General features: G+C 43.2%; 1 protein-coding gene across 2 annotated transcripts in view; it reads right to left on the bottom strand.

Annotated features, from left to right (window-relative positions):
- LOC126235920 (adenylyl cyclase 78C-like) overlaps positions 1 to 9,132 on the bottom strand; it is a 751,097-nt gene extending 741,965 nt beyond the window's left edge. For both annotated transcript variants that reach the window (XM_049944876.1, XM_049944877.1), the window contains exon 1: positions 8,988 to 9,132. The gene's annotated coding sequence lies outside the window, so the exon portion shown is untranslated. The remainder of the gene's footprint in view (positions 1 to 8,987) is intronic.
- Positions 9,133 to 20,253: the final 11,121 nt, after the last annotated feature.

Raw genomic sequence — 20,253 nt, 5'->3', positions numbered from 1 at the left:
CAAATTTATGACACAATTGACTGAAAGATAGGATCGATTGATGCGACGCATCCCGAGTTATTAATGAATACTCAGTTTAGTAGAGGGGACTAGTGGGGGAGGGGAGAGAAGAGGTGGTAAGAAATACAGAGGGGCACCTCAGCATGAACACAGAATGCGGGCTCATACAGATGTTTGTTGTTGTTGTGGTCTTCAGTCCTGAGACTGGTTTGATGCAGCTCTCCATACTACTCTATCCTGTGCAAGCTTCTTCATCTCCCAATACCTACTGCTGCCTACATCCTTTTGAATCTGCTTAGTGTATTCAGCTCTTGGTCTCCCTCTACGATTTTTACCCTCCACGCTGCCCTCCAGTACTAAATTGGTGATCCCTTGATGCCTCAGAACATGTCCTGCCAACCGATCCCTTCTTCTAGTCAAGTTGTGCCACAAACTCCTCTTCTCCCCAATTCTGTTCAATACCTCCTCATTAGTTATGTGATCTACCCATCTAATCTTCAGCGTTCTTCTGTAGCACCACATTTCGAAAGCTTCTATTCTCTTCTTGTCTAAACGATTTATCGTCCATGTTTCACTTCCATACATGGCTACACTACACACAAATACTTTCAGAAACGGCTTCATGACTTTTAAATCTATAATCGATGTTAACAAATTTCTCTCCTTCAGGAACGCGTTCCTCGTCATTGCCAGTCTACATTTTATATCCTCAGTTATTTATATCATCAGTTATTTTGCTCCCCAAATAGCAAAACTCCTTTACTACTTTAGGTGTCTCATTTCCTAATCTAATTCCCTCAGCATCACCCGATTTAGTTCGACTACATTCCATTATCCTCGTTTTGCTTTTGTTGATGTTCATCTTATACCCTCCTTTCAAGACACTGTCCATTCCGTTCAACTGCTCTTCCCTTTGCTGTCTCTGACAGAATTACAATGTCATAGGCGAATACGTATGTAGGTTGTAGTAATTCAGGGATGAAGAGGCTTGCACAAGATCTGCCATCAAATCAGACTTCGGAATGAAGGCCACAACAGAATCACAGATTTGGGAGTGGAAGAGAGTTAAGTTTCAATTTTCTCTGACTCGGTAGTCGTCTTGTTTTCTGCGATTCGGCTATCACCATAACGGTATTTTCAGCCGGTGCTCTTTCGAGTGTCAGCGAGGCAGCGAGTCTCTTGGCGAGCCGGCAGTATAAAGAAGAGAGCGGGGACGGCGCCTGGCTGTGGCTCAGCGGAAGCCGTAAATCTGCGGCCCCCATAAGAGGAGGACGCTGTCCGGGCAGATAGCGCCCTCCACGCATTCTCGTCACGACCCCAGCGACCGCCCAGCGCTGTGAGCTGTGTCGCCAGCAGGTGACCTATGGCGTCACGGCGCACAGTAGCGGAGGCGAGGTGTCGGACCCAGGTGCGAGGGGGAATCGGGACAGTATAAGGAGGTGATTCAGTTACACGGCATATTAGGCAGTACTGCAACAGGGTCTGCAAAAAATAATTGTTCCATCACAAACGACACGTCAGGCTTTGTTAAACTTTTTACGATATTATACAGGGTGAGAAAAATTCCGCACTAGGATTTCGCAGCGTGATTCCTCACATACTGTCACAAAATTTCTCCTGCCCATATTTCAGGCAGTAAATGCACTTTAAAGATTAGCAGTTTGGCAACGCTGTAACGACACGCACGGTAACTATCAGCAAACAGAGCACTGTTGTGCATCTGGTGCAGCAGATAACGTTTTGGCATAGTATGCAGGAGGTAAATGGCTGAATTCTTGGTAGAGGCTTATTTGTTTTTATTTACTAAAAATAGTCTGCGTGGTACGATATCTGGCGTTTTATTCGTCATACAGCGATTAGAGTGGGTCTTCTACAAAACATCCGCAGTTACGTTCTACAAACACAGAATTGGAAGTACAATCGTTTTCATTGGTCAGCTTTTAAAGAAGCATTTTGCACGTAGTGGACGCATATTGTTTCGCACTACTGCATTTACTAGATTCCAAACATATTTTTTGTGTACCGTCCCCTTACGGTCAAATGGTTCAAAATGGCTCTGAGCACTATGGGACTTAACATGTGATGTAATCAGTCCCCTAGAACGTAGAACTATTTAAACCTAACTAACCTAAGGACATCACACACATCCATGCCCGAGGCAGGATTCGAACCTACGACCGTAGCGGTCGCGCGGTTCCCCCAACGGTCCCATCGATTAATATCAACTACTATTCTTGCCACATTTAGGTCCATTACTTTTCGTTAGGGCCTTACGTTACCAGCAATGTGTTCAATCTGTTTTGCAAACCAGTATCGATAGCTTCCGATACTACTGTCCCGATGATGTCGCCAAGCAACTGTTACTTATGTAGGCACACGTGAGGCCAAGACTAACGTTAGAAGATGGAAAGGCAAAACTATATTTACAAGATGTCCGTCTACAGAAAGCTTTGAGTCATTAGTACAATACACTCTTCGAAATTCAGAAGGTAATTTTTGTTGTTGTTGTTGCTGCACCTTTCACTCCGACGACTGGCTTGATGCAGCTCTCCACGATATTCTGTCCTATGCAGGCCTCTTCATCTCAGCATATCTACTGCAACCAACATCCATTAGAGGCTGCTTACTTTATTTACCCCTTGCTCTTTCTTTAAAGTGTTTCCCTCCTGCACTTCCCTCCAATACCATATCGATAATTACTCAGTGCCTCAGAATGGGCTTCTGATCCCTTCATTTAGTCAAGTTGTGCCGTAAACTATTTTTCTCCCCAGTTCAATACATTACATCCTTATTAGTTCACGATCAATTCACCTCATATTCAGCATTCTTCAACGCACCATCTTCCAAAAGCTTCACTACTCTTATCGTCTGTATTGTCAAAGTTTGATCGCCTGATTTAATTGGACTGTATTGCATTTCCCCCATTTTACTTCTGTTGATATCGTTCTTATAACCTCTTTTCAAGATACCACTCATTCCGTTCAACTGTTCTTTCTAGCCTTTTGCTGTGCTGACGTAAATGTATCATCGTCGAAACTGTGTTTTTATTCCTTCCCTCTGAACTTTAATTCCTTTTCCTAACTACTTTTTCGTTTCCTTTACCATTTGCTTTTAATACACAGACTGAGTAACATCGGGGATAGGCTACAGCCTGTCTCACTCCCCTCTCAACCAGGAATTCCTTTTCATGCTCCCGACTCTTGTAACTACCGTGTGGCTTCTGTATAAGCGGTATATAAACTTCCGCTCCCTGTGTTTTATCCCTCCTAAATTCAAAAATTCAATTAGAGTTTTTCAGTCAACATTATCAAAACCTTTCTCTAAATTAGAGAAGATAAACGTCTTTGCCAAGATCCCTAGTAATAACCTTTGCTTTCGATAATCGGTTTCGGTAAGCAGTGTTACCATTTTCAGACCTTAACAGACACATTATGGCATACTTCTTAAAATATCAGTAAGAGTACTCTTTCTCATGAGTTGGCAGGCCCGTAGCTGAATAAAAGACAATTGCATCGGCGTGTCATAATTAAAAGTCAACTGGTACACCTGACTAATATCGTGTAGGGCCCCCGCGAGCACGCAAAGGTGCTGCAACATGACGTGGCATGGACTCGACTAATGCCTGAAGTAGTGATGGAGAGAAGTGACAACATGAATCGTGCAGGGCTGTCCATAAATCCGTAAGAGTACCATTGGTTGCAGATCTCTTCTTAACAACACGTTGCAAGGTGTTCCAGATATGCTCAACAATATTCGTGTCTGAGCAGTTTAGTGGCCAGCGGAAGTGTTTGAACTGAAAAGAGTGTTACTGGAGCCACTCTGAGGCGATTCTGCACGTATGGGGAGTCGCAGTGTCCTTAGGAATGCACAATGGACATGAATGGATGCAGGTGAACAGACAGGATGCTTACATACGTATCACTTATCAGAGACGTATCTAGACGTATCAGGCGTTCCATATCACTCCAACTGCACACGCCGCACACCATTACAGAGCCTCCACCAGCTTTAACAGTCCCCTGCTGACACGCATGGTGAATGGATTCATGACGTTATCTCCGTACCTGTACACGTCCATCCGCTCCATACAATATGAAACGAGACTCGACCAACTAGGCATGTTTCCAGTCATCAACAATCCAATGTCGGTGTTGATGGGCCCAGGCGAGGCGTATAACTTGGTGTGGTGCAGTCATCAAGGGTTCACGAGTGGCCCTTCGACTCCGAAAGCCCTCATCGATGATGTTTCATTGAATGGTTCGTGCGCTGACTACTGTTAATGGCCCACCACTCAAATCTGCAACAATTTGCGGTAGGGTTGCACTTTTGTCACGTTGAACGATTCTCTACAGTCGTCGTTTCTCGTGTTCTTTTTCCGTCCGCAGCGATGACAGAAATTTTATATTTTACCGGATTCCTGATATTCACGGCACACTCGTGAAATAGTCACACGGGAAAATCGGTGCTTCATCGCTACCTAGGAGATGCTGTGACCCATCGCTCGTGCGCCGACTATAGCACCACGTCCAGTCTCACTCAAATCTTGATAACCTACCATTGCAGTAGCAGTAACCGATCTAACAATGCGCCAGACACTTGTTGTCTTGTATAGGCGTTGCCGACTGCAGCGCGGTATTCTGCCTGTATACATATTTCTGTATTTGAATACCCATGTCTATACCAGTTTCTTTGGTGCTTCAGTGTGTATACCCGGTTGTTCACCACATACGTCTGTCTTACGCCACTCACAGCAGAGTACATCAATGGAGCCAGGGTGCCGCTGTGTAGACAGATGTACAAGCATGTGGTGAATAACTGTATGTTATCGTAGACCGCCCCTTGCGGCTCAAAATAAGTAATTTAAACCTTTATCTAAGACAGCAAAGGACCTGGAAGAGCAGGTGAACGGAACAGACAGCACCTTGAGAAGAGGATATAATATGGGCATTCACAAAAGCAAAGCGAGGATAATGGAATGTAGTCGAATTAAATCAGGTGATTCTGAGGGAATTAGATTAGAAAATGAGACACTTAAAGCAGTGGATGAGTTTTGATATTTGGGGAGCAAAACAACTAATGACGGTCGACGTAGAGACGATATGAAATGTAGACTGGCAATGGCAAGGATAGCGTTTCTGAAGAAGAGAAATTTGTTAATATCGAGCTTAGATTATTATGTCAGAAAGTCTTTTGTGAAAGTATTTGTATGGAAGTGAAACATGGACGATAAATAGTTTGGACAAGAAGATAATAGAAGCTTTCGAAATGTGGTGCTACAGAAGAATTCTGAAGATCTGTGGGTAGATCACGTAACTAATGAGGAAGTACTGAATAGAATTGGGGAGAAGAGGAATTTTTGGCGCAAGTGACTAGACGAAGAAATCGGTTGGTGGGGCTTGTTCAGAGGCATCAAGGGTTCGCCAATTTAGTATTGGATGGGAGCGTGGAGGTTAAAAATCGTAGAGGGAGACCAAGAGATGAATACACTACGCAGATTCAGAAAGATGTTTGTTGCAGAAGGTACTTGGAGATGAAGAAGCTTGCACACGATAGAGCAGCATGGAGAGCTGCATTAAATCAGTCTCTGGACTGAAGACCACAGCAACAACAATCTAATTCTACAAATGGTATAAACGTAGGTGTCCCTTTCGTTAAGCTATCTTGTAAGAGAAGTCGCAGGCACAGTACTGCGTCGCGTGTTCTTTGGAACTCAAACTGTTCTTTCTCGATGCCGACTGTGACTGGTTTTCACAACCTTCCGTAAACACTCTGTGTCGGTGTTTTACAACCATGACTTACTAAACAGATTTTTCGGTAATATTTACACCCGTCAGCATCTAATTTATTTTGAATTGAAATTATAGCCTTCTTTATGATGTCTGATGATATTTTGTCTGTTTTCACATCTTCAGATCCACGTAATTGCTCCAACAACATGTCATGCCTGTATCAGAACCAAAGATGAGGAAAAACATTTCATTCGTGAAGGTCGGCATTATGAGGGCTGTGGCTGTTGGTAAATACAAATAAAAGTTATCTGCGTCAGTCAAATGGTTCAAATGGCTCGGAGCACTTAACATCTGAGATCATCAGTCCCCTAGAGCTTAGAACTACTTAAACCTAACTAACCTAAGGACATCACACACATCCACGTCCGAGGCAGGATTCGAACCTGCGACCGTAGCAGTCACGCGGTTCCTGACTGAAGCGCCTAGAACCGCCCGGCCACCGCGGCTGGCCTGCGTCAGTCCACTGTTTATTTTGCCACTACGCCTTTCGATGGTTCACACCATCATCTGTCTACATACTGGTGCTTGTTGTATGTCCTTACCACTGCACATTACTTTTATGTCGTCACTTCAGGGATGTTGTATATGTTACAACAATCCTCCACCTGAAGAATATCGCGTGAGTCATCGGAACGCGTAGTGGTAAAATAAATAAGTGACTGATGCAGAAAACTGTTTTATTTGTACACTCGTGAGAATAGTAAAGTATTCTGATGAGTGGTTCTGATACAGACACGACGGATTGCTGGCACAAGTACACAGACCTGAAGATTATCCAGGGAGATAGAAAATAGTCGTACTGTAAAAAAGTGTGCAACTAGGAGTTAAAAATAAATAATTTATTAAAATTACTTCAAACAGCAATACTGTTGCTGTTCTCTCGGGACGAATATATCGGCTATACTGACTGAAGAGACCACTGGAGAAAAGAAAAGCGTATGTATAATTCAAGAGCTCAGATGACAAGTCAGTACTCAGAAAAGCAGTGAAAGATGAAAGGAGAAAGATATATACATAGTGGGGTGCTACGAGGAGCATCAACTTGAAGGCACTCACATATCTTGCAACGCCAGGTGGAATACTTTTGTATTGACTGGTTCTCTCAAGGATCACAGTAATCCCAAGGAATGTCGTTTACCCAAGAGACCTTTTCTCGAATTAGATCTTTCAGTGCTCAGTCAAATTCTTCTCGTGGTATGACATCTGCCATCTCATCTTCATCTACTTTCTGTTCCCTTTCTATTATATTGTCTTCAAGTTTTGCTGATCCTCCTGACAAGTTCACCCCATAAGTGTTCAATGGGATTTAAGTCAGGTGAACAAAGTCTCCAAATCATATTTTTCAGTTATCGACATTTCTATTTTCTGTTGGCATACCCTCTTCACAATTCAGAATCACGTCTGGGATCATTATCCTGTGCAGAACAAACCCACGACCAATAAGTCACTTGCAGATGGAACTGCGTTGTTGATCACTGTCCTGTAATCCCTTCCTTCTTCAATGTTCTTTTAATTCTTACTAAATCAACGACCTTATCACATGAAAAACATTCCCGCACAATGACGGACCTTCCATCATGCTTGTCCACTGGCTTCACACAATGACTCTTCGTACTTTTTCACTGAACTCGACGAATAAACATTCCAAGATGGCATCCAGATATTTCGGACATGGATTCATCAGTCAATAACACCTTGGACCATTGCTGCACGGTCCAGTTTTTTAATTGCTGTGCTAACAGCAATCTTTTCGCCAAATTTTGTTTGCGTGAAATATGTTTTTGGGCGTTGTGCTCCACTTTAAACCTTGTTACGGAGATGTCGTTGCACTGTTGAGACAAAGACTGAAGCTACTCGTGTACTACTTACTTCGTCACGATATTCAGGTGCAGTACGAGGCCTCTGACATTTACTCTGCACACATATGAACTGATCTTCCCTATATATTGCTCGGGGTTTTCATGATCGCGAAACACTTGCATTGGCACCAGTTTGTTTGAACCACCGCAGTGTGTACACCACTGAAGTCGGGGCTATGCAATCTATGGTTGCGCCTGTCTTACTAGAATAGCCTTCCTGATGCTCAGCTATAATTAAAGTACGTTTTTCTATTCCAATCTCCTGCTTCTGCCCCATTAGGAGGTAATATGTTATGGCCTTGATTGGATCTACAAGTACATTACTAAATGTACACCATTTACTGTAAACTAATGCGAACTAATTGCGACGCAGACAGCCGAAGGGGTGAGGGTTTTCCTATTACGAACCGCCTAAGCCCTTTGACTACCAATTTCATTTCAAAGACATTAACGTTATGATTGTTTTCATTAATGTCTTAGTTAGAAGTAGCAATATGAAAAGAATATTTTCCACCGTTTAGTTTTCCAAGGGGGTTCGGGGGTTGGAAATACAGGATTATTCATAAGTACCTCCAGGGTTTCGAAAGGCGACTCCGCAAAACCTACAAGAAATACTGAAAACAGACACACGTCAGTTGACAGGGGATCTTTCAAAGTTTGTAACTGACACTACAGGCGCTCAATATGGGCTTTATTTCTGATGTGGCAAGCGTCAATTCAAGGGTGCAAACTTTTGACACGATGTGAACGGGAAGGCGCGAGGGCAGCCCGCTTTTCGAATCTGATAATTGGGTTGCCTATTTGTAGGCGCGAACGAGGTTTAAAGATGAAACTTGAGTACAACACAATCTACAGTTGCAATATGTAATTATAAGAATACTGCTAATCATTAGTGGGCTTCCCTTAACCAGACTGACTATGGTACATAGAAATAACATGCAATAAATTCCAGTTGGTTCTTCAGTAACCTATCGTGGGACTCACAGGTTCAGTTGCCAGTCAGCAGGTTAGGTAAAGGCATGTCATTGTTCTTTTGGATGCTCATCACCGCTCCTCTAAGCGAACAACCAGTCAAATACCCAACAGACATTCTTAGTCTTTAGATGTTTACACTTGTTTTATGATCAGCATGGAGATATGATAGAATACCCGAAATGAAATACGTATCTAAACCACAACGTCACAGTTGTGATAGGTGATGACTCAGGAGATATGACGTCATAAACATTGAACTGCATGGAAAATCGGATTAAAACAAACGTCGATTTTTTTAAAATGCTGGGGAGGGGAGGTTTACTGGTGTAGGTATACTGGGGGCCGTGCCTGCATGTAGACTTACCCTCCTGAGCGGCGTGAGGCGGACATCGCCGGCGGCGACTGCTGGGGGCGGTGTGGCTGGGGGTGGAGGCACGGCCAGCAGCCGCTGGGAGGTGATCTTGCGCACCGCCTTCACCCACAGCTGGCGGCGAGAGCTGCCTCCGTTCAGAGCCCTGCAACATCGCAACATAGTTTCTCACTGGGCGCCCTGGCATACTATAGCAACGTATGGTCAGCAACAGTTGCTTTGCAAGAAAAAAATACAGTTAATATACTACTTGTTGGCTAGGTATCCTCTACACCCGTTAAAGATAAAGTGTGCGTTCAGTAGTGTTACACGAGAAGCAGAAGTCATATCGTAACCGTACCATATGCTTCGGGATCCAGATATCCTTTGAGAATTATAGCGCTGACAAATTTTATGATTTGAGTGGTCATGTGTTTGATAGTCGAGTGGGAGCAGATTGAGTCAGTAGGTGGCGTCAATTGGGTAAGTAGACAGGATTTGGAGTGAAACAGAGTTCAACTGAATTTTAGTGAAGATTCAAATGAAATAAAAGTCTACGGTAGGTAACAAGTGGAAATACCGTGAGAGGACGGAAATAAATTAATGAATTCAGAGGAAAAGATGTGAATAAGAAGTTACGAGGGAAGTTTCATACGAATTAAAGTGGGACGCGTGTTCAAGGTTTACTATCATGTGTGCGTGATATGAAAAGTAATCATACAATACGACATTTCATTTGAGCTTCAGTAAATTTCTTGGCGAATATTCCAGAATGGCCCTAACTAAAATGAAGGAGACACGATTTGGCACGAAGGTTACAGATAAATTCTGGCGGAAGATATTTCATTCTTGAATGTGGACTCGTACCGATTAAACGATTTCCTTAGAGGAGACAGAGACAGGGTTCTTACTGTAATCGGACGAAGGAGCCCCTTAGAGTCCGTTAAAAAAATGTCCCACTGGCTAGCATTCCCGTCAGTGTTAGGGAAATATTTCAGTAACTTTCTTTCATAAAAATATATTATTTCCATTATTTGAAATATTTAAGTAAAAATTGTCAATAACACGTCCTAGCAAGTTTGGGCTCCTTTATGATCACCAGTAGTACGAGTATTTATGTAAAAGTTTTAATTAAAAGGAAGTAAAATGAATAAGAACATAAAGTTATAGGAGAACAATACTGTAATACCGTACACATCAATGTTCAAAACATTGTCTGGTAAAACTTAACTATAATTAAAAATCCCCCTCTCTCATTTTTTGGGTCTTCAGTCCGCCGACTGGTTCCTTGCGGCCCGCCACCATTTCATGCTCTCTTTGCCCGTGCTAGTTTTGTGTCCCTCCTTGCTTCTACCGTCAAGTATTAGTTTGTTTCCAAGTTAGTAGAATTCTTTAACTTCATCTACCACGGGATCCCCAAAATTGATGTTAAACTTATCACCACCTTTATTTCTGCTCCTCGTCATTACTTTCGCCTTTCTCCGTTTTACTCTCATTCCATATTCTGCGCTCATTAGACTTTTCATTCCTTCGACAGATCCTGTAATTCTTCCACACTTTTCTATGAAAATAGCAATTTCATCCGCGAACCTTATCATTGATATTCTTTTACCGTGGAATTTAATCACACTCCTGAACCTACCTTTCAATTTCGTCATTATTTTTCGATGTATGGACTTAACCGTAAGGGTGAAAGACTATGTCCCTATCTTATGCCCTTTTTAATCCAAGCACTTTGTGTTTGGCCTTCCATTGTTACTGTGCCTTACACACGTTTCTACAGCCCTGCATTTGTCCTCTATCCATTCTTGCTTAGCCATTTCGTACTTTCCACCATTCTCACCTTTCAGACATTGATATTTTCTTTCCCCAGCTACACAGTTTCCGTCCGTCTGCAATATCATTTGCTATCGAAAATAACAAACCAAATACGGCATGTACGGTTGTGAGCTTACAATTTCTCGCTCTGCACGATATACAGATCATTTTTTTGCGATATAATCTTCCAGGGATATTGAAAAAGGGTGTATCTATCAGTCTGACGGCAGGAATTTTTAGATTAATTGTATGTTAACTCATTACGCGGAATTTTTATGCATTAAGAGTAAGCTGCCAGAAAAGACAATGTATAATATGAACAAGGACCAAGAAAGAATAATAAGAATGAAAGCCGAGAGAAAGTGAAGTAGTACTACAGGGCGTGTTAAATGCTAGAAATTATTGATTGAGAAAAAGCGGAAGAAAAAGGAGACTAATAAGGAGTGCCAGATAGGTGATTAAGCAATAAAATTATTTTAAATTGGGGACCTCGAAGTAGGTGTTAAGAAATTTTGCTAACGTGGAAACTAAATAACACATGACGGATTAAGCAATGAGGACACAAAAAGCAGATTATTACAGGCAACGGGCGCATTCCTAGCCAAGAGAAGTCTCTTTACATCAAGGATCGGCATTAATCTGACGAACTAATTTCGTAGAATGTGCGTTTGTATGGTAGTGGATCATGGACAATGTGAACTCCGGAATAGAAGAGAATCGAAGCGTTTGAGACGTGGTACCATAGAAGGATGTCAAAAATTGGGTGGACAGATAAGATATATAGAAGTTCTCCAGAGAACTGGCGAAAGAAAGAAAAATGTAGGCGACACCGACCGATCATAAGCAAAGGCGCTAGGACATGTGATTAGACATTGGGGAATAACTTCAGTGAAGCTGTAGAAGGTAAAAGCTGTAGGAGAAGACAGAGTTTGGAATATATCCAACAAATAATTTAGAATGCGTGGTGAAAGTGTCACTCCGAGATGAAGAGGTTGCGCTAGAGAGGAATTAGTGGCCAAGCCCATCGAAACATGCAGAAGAATGAATATACAAATGAAAGCAAATTTATAGGGGCTAAAGGACCTCTCTTACACATACCCAGACATCCGTAGTACGTTAACTGTACAACATGTTGTTTACAATAATAATAATAATGATAGATCCGTCGATTGTGGGATGTTAACACTAGTGTCATCCCCATTATCAGTTATCTCCTGAGATTGTTACCACATAACATACACATTCGAAGATCAAGAGGAATGTTTCCTACAATATGAGGAGAATGGCTCTCAGTAACGAAATGTAAAGTGGAGCAGTCAAGTGGGGAGGAAGTAAATGAACTTAAAAAAAAATGGAATTATCCGAATGGAGAAAAGAGGTCCTACTAAAATCGTTGAAATCCCACCACTGTTTGGGGCGTCTGCAGACATGTCTTCACTGGTCAGTGGGGATCAGTTCAAAGCGGGACTGATCACTGAGTACAATTCGTCAATGAGATTCCAGGCCGAAGATGTGTCTGGAGACGGCCCGGACAGCATCGGGATACCAACCTAACTGTCGCACGACATATAGTCCAATAACCAGAAGTGATAATCTGGGGCGACATTTCGTGTCGCCTTTGGTTGTCATCTGCGGCACCCTGACAGCACAGCGGTAAGTCGACGATATTCTACGCTTCGCTTTGCATCCCTTCACGGCAAGCCATCCTGGGCTTACGTTTCACCAAGATAATGCACGCCTGGACACGGAAAGAGTGTCCACTGCTTGTCTTCATGCTTTGCAAATCATACCTTGGCCAGCAAAATTGCCAGACCTCTCCCCAATTGAGAACGTTGGGAGGATTAAGTGTCAGTTGGACAGAATTTGGCACTATATCCCTTAGGAGCACAGCCAAAAATTCTATTAACCACTGCCAAGCCGAGTAACTACTAGCATAAAGGCAAGAGGTGGACCAATACAGTGTTGACTTTCTCAATTCGTGAAGCTCTTTCTCTTGCTTAAATCATCCAATTTGTCTTCTGTACATGTACATCACATCTACCGATTTCCATCCCATTCGGATAATTCCTTCGTGGTATTTTTTGGCTTAGAGTATCTGTGCTTAAGAAACAATCATTGACTGTACCCATCCACAGTTTCGCTGCATATCACAGGCTTCACCAGACTAACGTAAATACACAGAACCTAGTAAAGACAGTGAAATACAAGACAGCTGTGAACGACCATAGCAGGACGGTCGAAACGTCAGCAGTTTAGTTGTTCTAGTAGTTTACAAAGATGCGGACGAGTACCCAAAATTATTTTATCCAAAACACATAGTACTGTTGGACACAGCCCACAGGTGTCCCAAGTAAGTTGGAAAAAACCTAGAGTACACTTGACTGTATGCAACAATCTAGTCTCTGTTCAGAACAACAATAACAGCAAATAATAATAATAAAATAGATGCAGTAATAAAAACATGTTATTTCACAAGTGTCAGTATATTGAACACTATATTCAGGAATTTCCTCGTTAAGTTTTGGTGAATAAGAGTAAAGACAACTAACAAATGTTGACAGCAACATAGAACAATCAAATTGGGAGATAGAGAAGACGAGGAGATAGTATGGAAAGGTGATCATATGGAATGGAGGAAAGAAAACAAAAACAGACAATGATGGGGACTGCAGGGATAGTGTTGTTGATGATATTTGGTTTGTGGGGCGCTCAATTGCGCGGCCATCAGCACCCGTACGAGTTCCCAATATTTTCACACTCCAATTTTTTACGCAGTCCAATATAACCACTGTCACGAATGATGATGATGAAATCATGAGGACAACACAAGCACCCAGTCCCCAGGCAGAGAAAATCCTCAACGCGGTCGGGGATCGAACCCGGGACCCCGTGATCCAGGGGCAACAACGCTATCCACTAGGCCACGAGCTGTGGACAGGAGTAGTGTTGACAGGGGGGCAGAAATACTGGTTCCCTGTTGGACAAAAGGAAGACAGCTTGGATATGCCGGGAGAGAAGTAACGCCAAGTAATTTTTAATTTTTTTTTGCAGTGAAATATTTTCTACATTTTTTGATTGCCCAGATTTATTGTCCTATTGCGACGGTAAATAAGGTTCGTCATGCACACCTGGTATGGCAACAGCTATGTTCTTTGGGCTCACATTCTGATACAGTTAGATGTTACCAGATGATAGTTCCAAGAAGGTGCCCCAGATGAGATATTATTCTTACCAACAAAGACTTTGGACTAAAGACTAACTCCTGGGGGAGCTGTGAGAACTCATATTTAAATGATGACTTCTACTACCGACATACACCCCGTTGATGTCAGCAGAAGGCGCTACATTCACAGCAGTGGTTCAAAGTAGCTTCACCTAGTGCCAATGCAGGCATGACGACGTCCCACAAAATTATCTTCTACTCGTCCGGAGAACCCGTGTTAACTGAACAATGTCACATTCTTGTCACGTGATATTGTAAAGTCTCGACAAGTATCTTACACATCAAACTTCTAGGTTACTCGAACAAAAGTTTTAAAGTGTGGTTGGACCAGGTCAACGAGCTGGCCATGAACCGAGACCACCACTTCCTGTTCGCCTTTAAGGCGAAATGACTCGCATATGTTCACGAGCAAGAAGCGCAAAGTGTGCGAAAAATAATCGGAATAACTGCCAACAACATAGGCAGAAGATCTCTCGGAGAAATTCGTGGGTGCGGAGGAAGGAAATGTGGGCTTATTGAACAATCATCGGCAATGCACGCTCATAGACAAGCTGCATATCACACACAGGCATAACCCTAGGAACGTACATTCGCAGGAATGTGCGGATGCACCGTACAGCGCAGAAGCGACCTAGCAGCTCAACATGACACGAGGTGATGCGGTTCAGGACGCCGCAGTGCACAGTTTAGCTTGTTAAGCTTTTATCAGGAATCAGAAAAGTTAAAAAGATGAAAGCAACTGCTATAAATGTAATACTAAAAGAAAATGACCCACACAACTACTCACAGCAACAGAAAATGGTATAACGGGAATAGGATTCACTATGAATGAGGATATAAATGTTAAGTTCCGCTGATAACATTGCTGTCCTCAGTGAAAGTGAGGAAAAAATACAGGATCTGTTGAATGGAATGAACAGTCTAATGAGTACCGAAATTGGATTGAGAGTATAAAGAAGAAAAACTAGTTCAAATGGCTCTGAGCACTATGAGGTCATCAGTCCCCTAGAACGTAGAACTACTTAAACCTAACTAACCTAAGAACGTCACACACATCTATGCCCGAGGCAGGATTCGAACCTGCGACCGTAGCGGTCGCGTGGTTCCACACTGAACCGCCTAGAACCACTCGGCCACACCGGCCGGCTAGAACGAAGAAAGAGGAAAGTGTTGAGAAGTAGCAGAAATGAGAACAGCGAGGAACTTAACACCATAATTGGTGATCACCAAGTAGATAAAGAAAAGAATTGTGCTACTTAGGTAGGAAAACAACTCATGACGGACGGAACAAGGAGGACATAAAAAGCCGACTAGCAATGGCAAAAGAGGAATTCCTAGCAAAGAGAAGTCTACTAGCATCTAATACAGGCCTTAAATTGAGGAAGAAATTTCAGAGAATGTACGTTTGGAGCGCAGCATTTTATGAAAGTGAGACACTGACTGTGGGAAAACAGGAACAAAAGAGAATGGAAGCATTTGAGACATAGTGCTACAGCAGGATATTGACAATTAGGTGGACTGATAAGGTGAAGAATGAGGTGGTTTTCCGCAGAATCGCCGATGAAAGGAATACGTGGAAAGCACTGACAAGAAAAAGCGACAGGATGGTGGAACATCTGTTAAGACATCAGGGAATGACTTCCATGGTAGTAGAGGGAGATGCAGAGGGTAAAAATTGTCGAGGAAGACAGAGATTGGAATAGATCCAGCAAGTAATTCAGTAGATAGGTTGCAAGTGCTACTTTGAGAAGAAAATGTTAGTGCTGGAGACTGATGCAAAAAAAAAAAAAAAAAAAAAAAGGTTACTCACAAGGAAACATTAGTAAACCGACCGTATGTTTTGAGGAGAAAATATCACACTTTCAAGACAAACTTTGTCGCTTAATTCTGACAGAACGCAGTTATGAGCTTCTGAATGTACAGCTTTTAAACTTTGCTCTACTTTCTTTGGATTTTAACGGTGTATCTGTTAAAGTGAATTACACCTGCAGGAGAAGCCCTATTCTCCAACGTGATTGGAATGACTCTGTTGAAAATCGAATATCATTAAATTCATTTGGCAATAATTCTTCAAATGCTTAGGTTTATTCATTCTGATTTTGATGCTGCAGAATAGCAATACAAGATTACTGTCAAAATAAAATTGAAATTATATGTGCGTGAGATGGCCTTTTCAGGTACCCGAATTATTCATCTGTTTTTCAAAAAAAAAAAATTGTTGAAATGGCTCTGTGCACTATGGGACTCAACTTCTGAGGTCATCAGTCCCCTAGAACTTAGAGCTACTTAAACCTAACTAACCTAAGGACATCACACACATCCATGCCCGAGGCAGGATTCGAACCTGCGACCGTAGCGGTCGGGCGGTTCCAAACTGTAGCGCCTAGAACCGCTCGGCCACCCCGACCGGCTATCTGTTTTTCGCGTAGAATAACATGTGTTCTCGAAGCAGATTACAAAACGCTTAGGGCATACGTGTCAAACTGCCCCCTACTACTCCACGTCTTCGACATCACTCGAATAGCAGGGCTCTGGATGTCACTCCGTTGTACAGTGCTTTGCTCTCGGGCATTATGTAGCTGAATTAGGATGGAGCGAGTGGAAAACTGCAAGTGCGCGCAGACTTTAAATGCACTACATTCGGAAAGTCATAATTCCGTACTATCGGGATCATAGCTCTAATTTTCAAGTGCCATCGATTGTCGGGTCTGATATCTCGCAGGTGTATTGTTTTCTTCGTAACAAGTCAAGAGGTCAAGTAGATGAAGTCTCCTTTTCAGACGTACAGTGCTCCAGAGTGAAGTAAGCAGGTAAAGAAATCTTTGGCAGTCTTTGAATGTAAGCAGCGTGACAGGCAATGAAAATATTGTTAACACGTATCTTACTTCGTATCATGTTGACAATAGCATGTAGTCAACCTTTCCGCTTTAATCCCAAAGAATTTTAAGATAATTAAAATAAAATGAAACAAAATTAAAATTAAATTTTGTTTACACCTTTTTCACTGCATATAAGAATTTATTACAAGATGATATTGTACATAACAGTGCTGTATTCTAGTTCTGCTACTACAGTTAAATTATCATATTGAAAGAATACATAATTGTATGTAAATGACCAACAGGTAACAGCAAAAGCAGTTCAAACATGAGTCCGATCTAATGAATTTTGCAACATTCTGCCGCATTACACAACGTAATAACTAGTCGTTCATATCTTCAGTAGAAGCAGCAGCGAACTGATCTTAACTGTACCATTATTGTGTCTATTACGTTTACCGAATTATTGGAAAGCTAAGAAAGAATGTAAACAAATGGAAGAATAATAAGTGATGACTTGGAAAATAAAAAATAGTACGAAACTGTCAGCTGGGACGCCTGTTATTCTTTAGTGAACACTAACGAAATTGTCAAATTGTCATCTCGAAATTCGAAAACAGAAGGTTCTTAAATTCGGCTAAAGGTAATTTCATATTAAAATATTTAAAAAACACGTTTTTTTAGTTATCATCCTACTGAAGTGAAAAGCGTTTGCCAGAAGCTACCTATTTCATTTCAAAGAGCAGCAACAGAGGGGTATTGGCAACGCAGAGCAAACGCCACTGACAGCTGTCGTGTGTGGACCGCTGTCGTTCATTCACGCCCCACCAGATGGCCGCAGCCATTTGCTTCTGCTGACGGCAGATTGACATTTTGCAGTGCTACAGCCAAGCGGATAATGCTTGGCTTGTTTAAGCCTGTCTTCGACAGCCCTTACAGTCGCTGCGTCATAAAACATCACCTTACGCTGTTGCCTGTTATAATAATTAGCTTCGGGATAAATAAATTGACCGAACTGCTCGTAATATATTTTTGAATGTACACTTATCGATGTTGTAAATGACTATGCAAGATATTCATTACATCAGTGTTCTCTAGTCTTTCTACATCCACATCTGCATCTAAATACAAACTCCGCAAGCCACTCGCAGATACAGCGAGGGGAAAACGACTATAATGAGCCCTAATTTCTCAAACCTTAAATTCGTGGACGTTGCGCAAAATGTATGTTGGCGGTAGTAGGATCAGTCTCCAGACAGCTTCAGATGCCGGTTCTCTAAAGTTTCTCAATAGTGTTCCTCAGCAAGAACGCAACTTTCCTTCCATACATTCCCATTGGCTTCCCGAAGCATCTGCGTAGCAGCTGCTTGTTGTTCCAGCCTACCGGTAACAAATCTAGCATTCTGCTTCTGAATTGTTTCGATGTCCTCCTTTAATCCGACCTGGTGCGGATCCCAGACACTATAGCAGTACTCAAGAATAGCTCGCAATAGCGCCATGTAGGCGGTCTCCATTCACAGAGGCGAACCCTTGTCAATCAAATAATGAAAGGATAAGACCTCTGATCGAAAAGTAGGCCATTAAAAATGTACCACGTCTAATGTAAAACTAAAATAAATAGATAAAATATGCTTGGTAATTTTCAATAAAGGCTTCCTGTTTAATTTGGACGGATGGTCTTCAGTAGAACATGATTCGGCGCAGTAATCTACCGATGTCGTAATTACAAAATGAAAACAAGTTTAAGAGATATATTATAATGTTAATAGCAGATGTCATCTCCTTGCCATAACCGGACCATCAAAACCCACACGTAATACAGCATTGGACGTGGATTACAAGTCATGCAGATTTGAATAAGGAAAGCGAGGTGACAACCGATCAAAAGAGTGAACTACACTCCTGGAAATGGAAAAAAGAACACATTGACACCGGTGTGTCAGACCCACCATACTTGCTCCGGACACTGCGAGAGGGCTGTACAAGCAATGATCACACGCACGGCACAGCGGACACACCAGGACCCGCGGTGTTGGCCGTCGAATGGCGCTAGCTGCGCAGCATTTGTGCACCGCCGCCGTCAGTGTCAGCCAGTTTGCCGTGGCATACGGAGCTCCATCGCAGTCTTTAACACTGGTAGCATGCCGCGACAGCGTGGACGTGAACCGTATGTGCAGTTGACGGACTTTGAGCGAGGGCGTATAGTGGGCATGCGGGAGGCCGGGTGGACGTACCGCCGAATTGCTCAACACGTGGGGCGTGAGGTCTCCACAGTACATCGATGTTGTCGCCAGTGGTCGGCGGAAGGTGCACGTGCCCGTCGACCTGGGACCGGACCGCAGCGACGCACGGATGCACGCCCAGACCGTAGGATCCTACGCAGTGCCGTAGGGGACCGCACCGCCACTTCCCAGCAAATTAGGGACACTGTTGCTCCTGGGGTATCGGCGAGGACCATTCGCAACCGTCTCCATGAAGCTGGGCTACGGTCCCGCACACCGTTAGGCCGTCTTCCGCTCACGCCCCAACATCGTGCAGCCCGCCTCCAGTGGTGTCGCGACAGGCGTGAATGGAGGGACGAATGGAGACGTGTCGTCTTCAGCGATGAGAGTCGCTTCTGCCTTGGTGCCAATGATGGTCGTATGCGTGTTTGGCGCCGTGCAGGTGAGCGCCACAATCAGGACTGCATACGACCGAGGCACACAGGGCCAACACCCGGCATCATGGTGTGGGGAGCGATCTCCTACACTGGCCGTACACCACTGGTGATCGTCGAGGGGACACTGAATAGTGCACGGTACATCCAAACCGTCATCGAACCCATCGTTCTACCATTCCTACACCGGCAAGGGAACTTGCTGTTCCAACAGGACAATGCACGTCCGCATGTATCCCGTGCCACCCAACGTGCTCTAGAAGGTGTAAGTCAACTACCCTGGCCAGCAAGATCTCCGGATCTGTCCCGCATTGAGCATGTTTGGGACTGGATGAAGCGTCGTCTCACGCGGTCTGCACGTCCAGCACGAACGCTGGTCAAACTGAGGCGCCAGGTGGAAATGGCATGGCAAGCCGTTCCACAGGACTACATCCAGCATCTCTACGATCGTCTCCATGGGAGAATAGCAGCCTGCATTGCTGCGAAAGGTGGATATACACTGTACTAGTGCCGACATTGTGCATGCTCTGTTGCCTGTGTCTATGTGCCTGTGGTTCTGTCAGTGTGATCATGTGATGTATGTGACCCCAGGAATGTGTCAATAAAGTTTCCCCTTCCTGGGACAATGAATTCACGGTGTTCTTATTTCAATTTCCAGGAGTGTAACTCGAAGAGGAAATATAAACAGCCACCAGGCAAGGTTTGTGCCATTAGAACGTGTGCCGTTAACTCCTTCATATTAACAAAAAAGGTATGACAAATTAC

This window comes from Schistocerca nitens, chromosome 2 (assembly GCF_023898315.1).
Source record: "Schistocerca nitens isolate TAMUIC-IGC-003100 chromosome 2, iqSchNite1.1, whole genome shotgun sequence".
Taxonomy (NCBI): Eukaryota; Metazoa; Arthropoda; class Insecta; order Orthoptera; family Acrididae; genus Schistocerca; species Schistocerca nitens.
The sequence above is the reverse complement of the archived record's forward strand: the minus strand, read 5'-3'. Positions and strand labels throughout refer to the sequence as shown.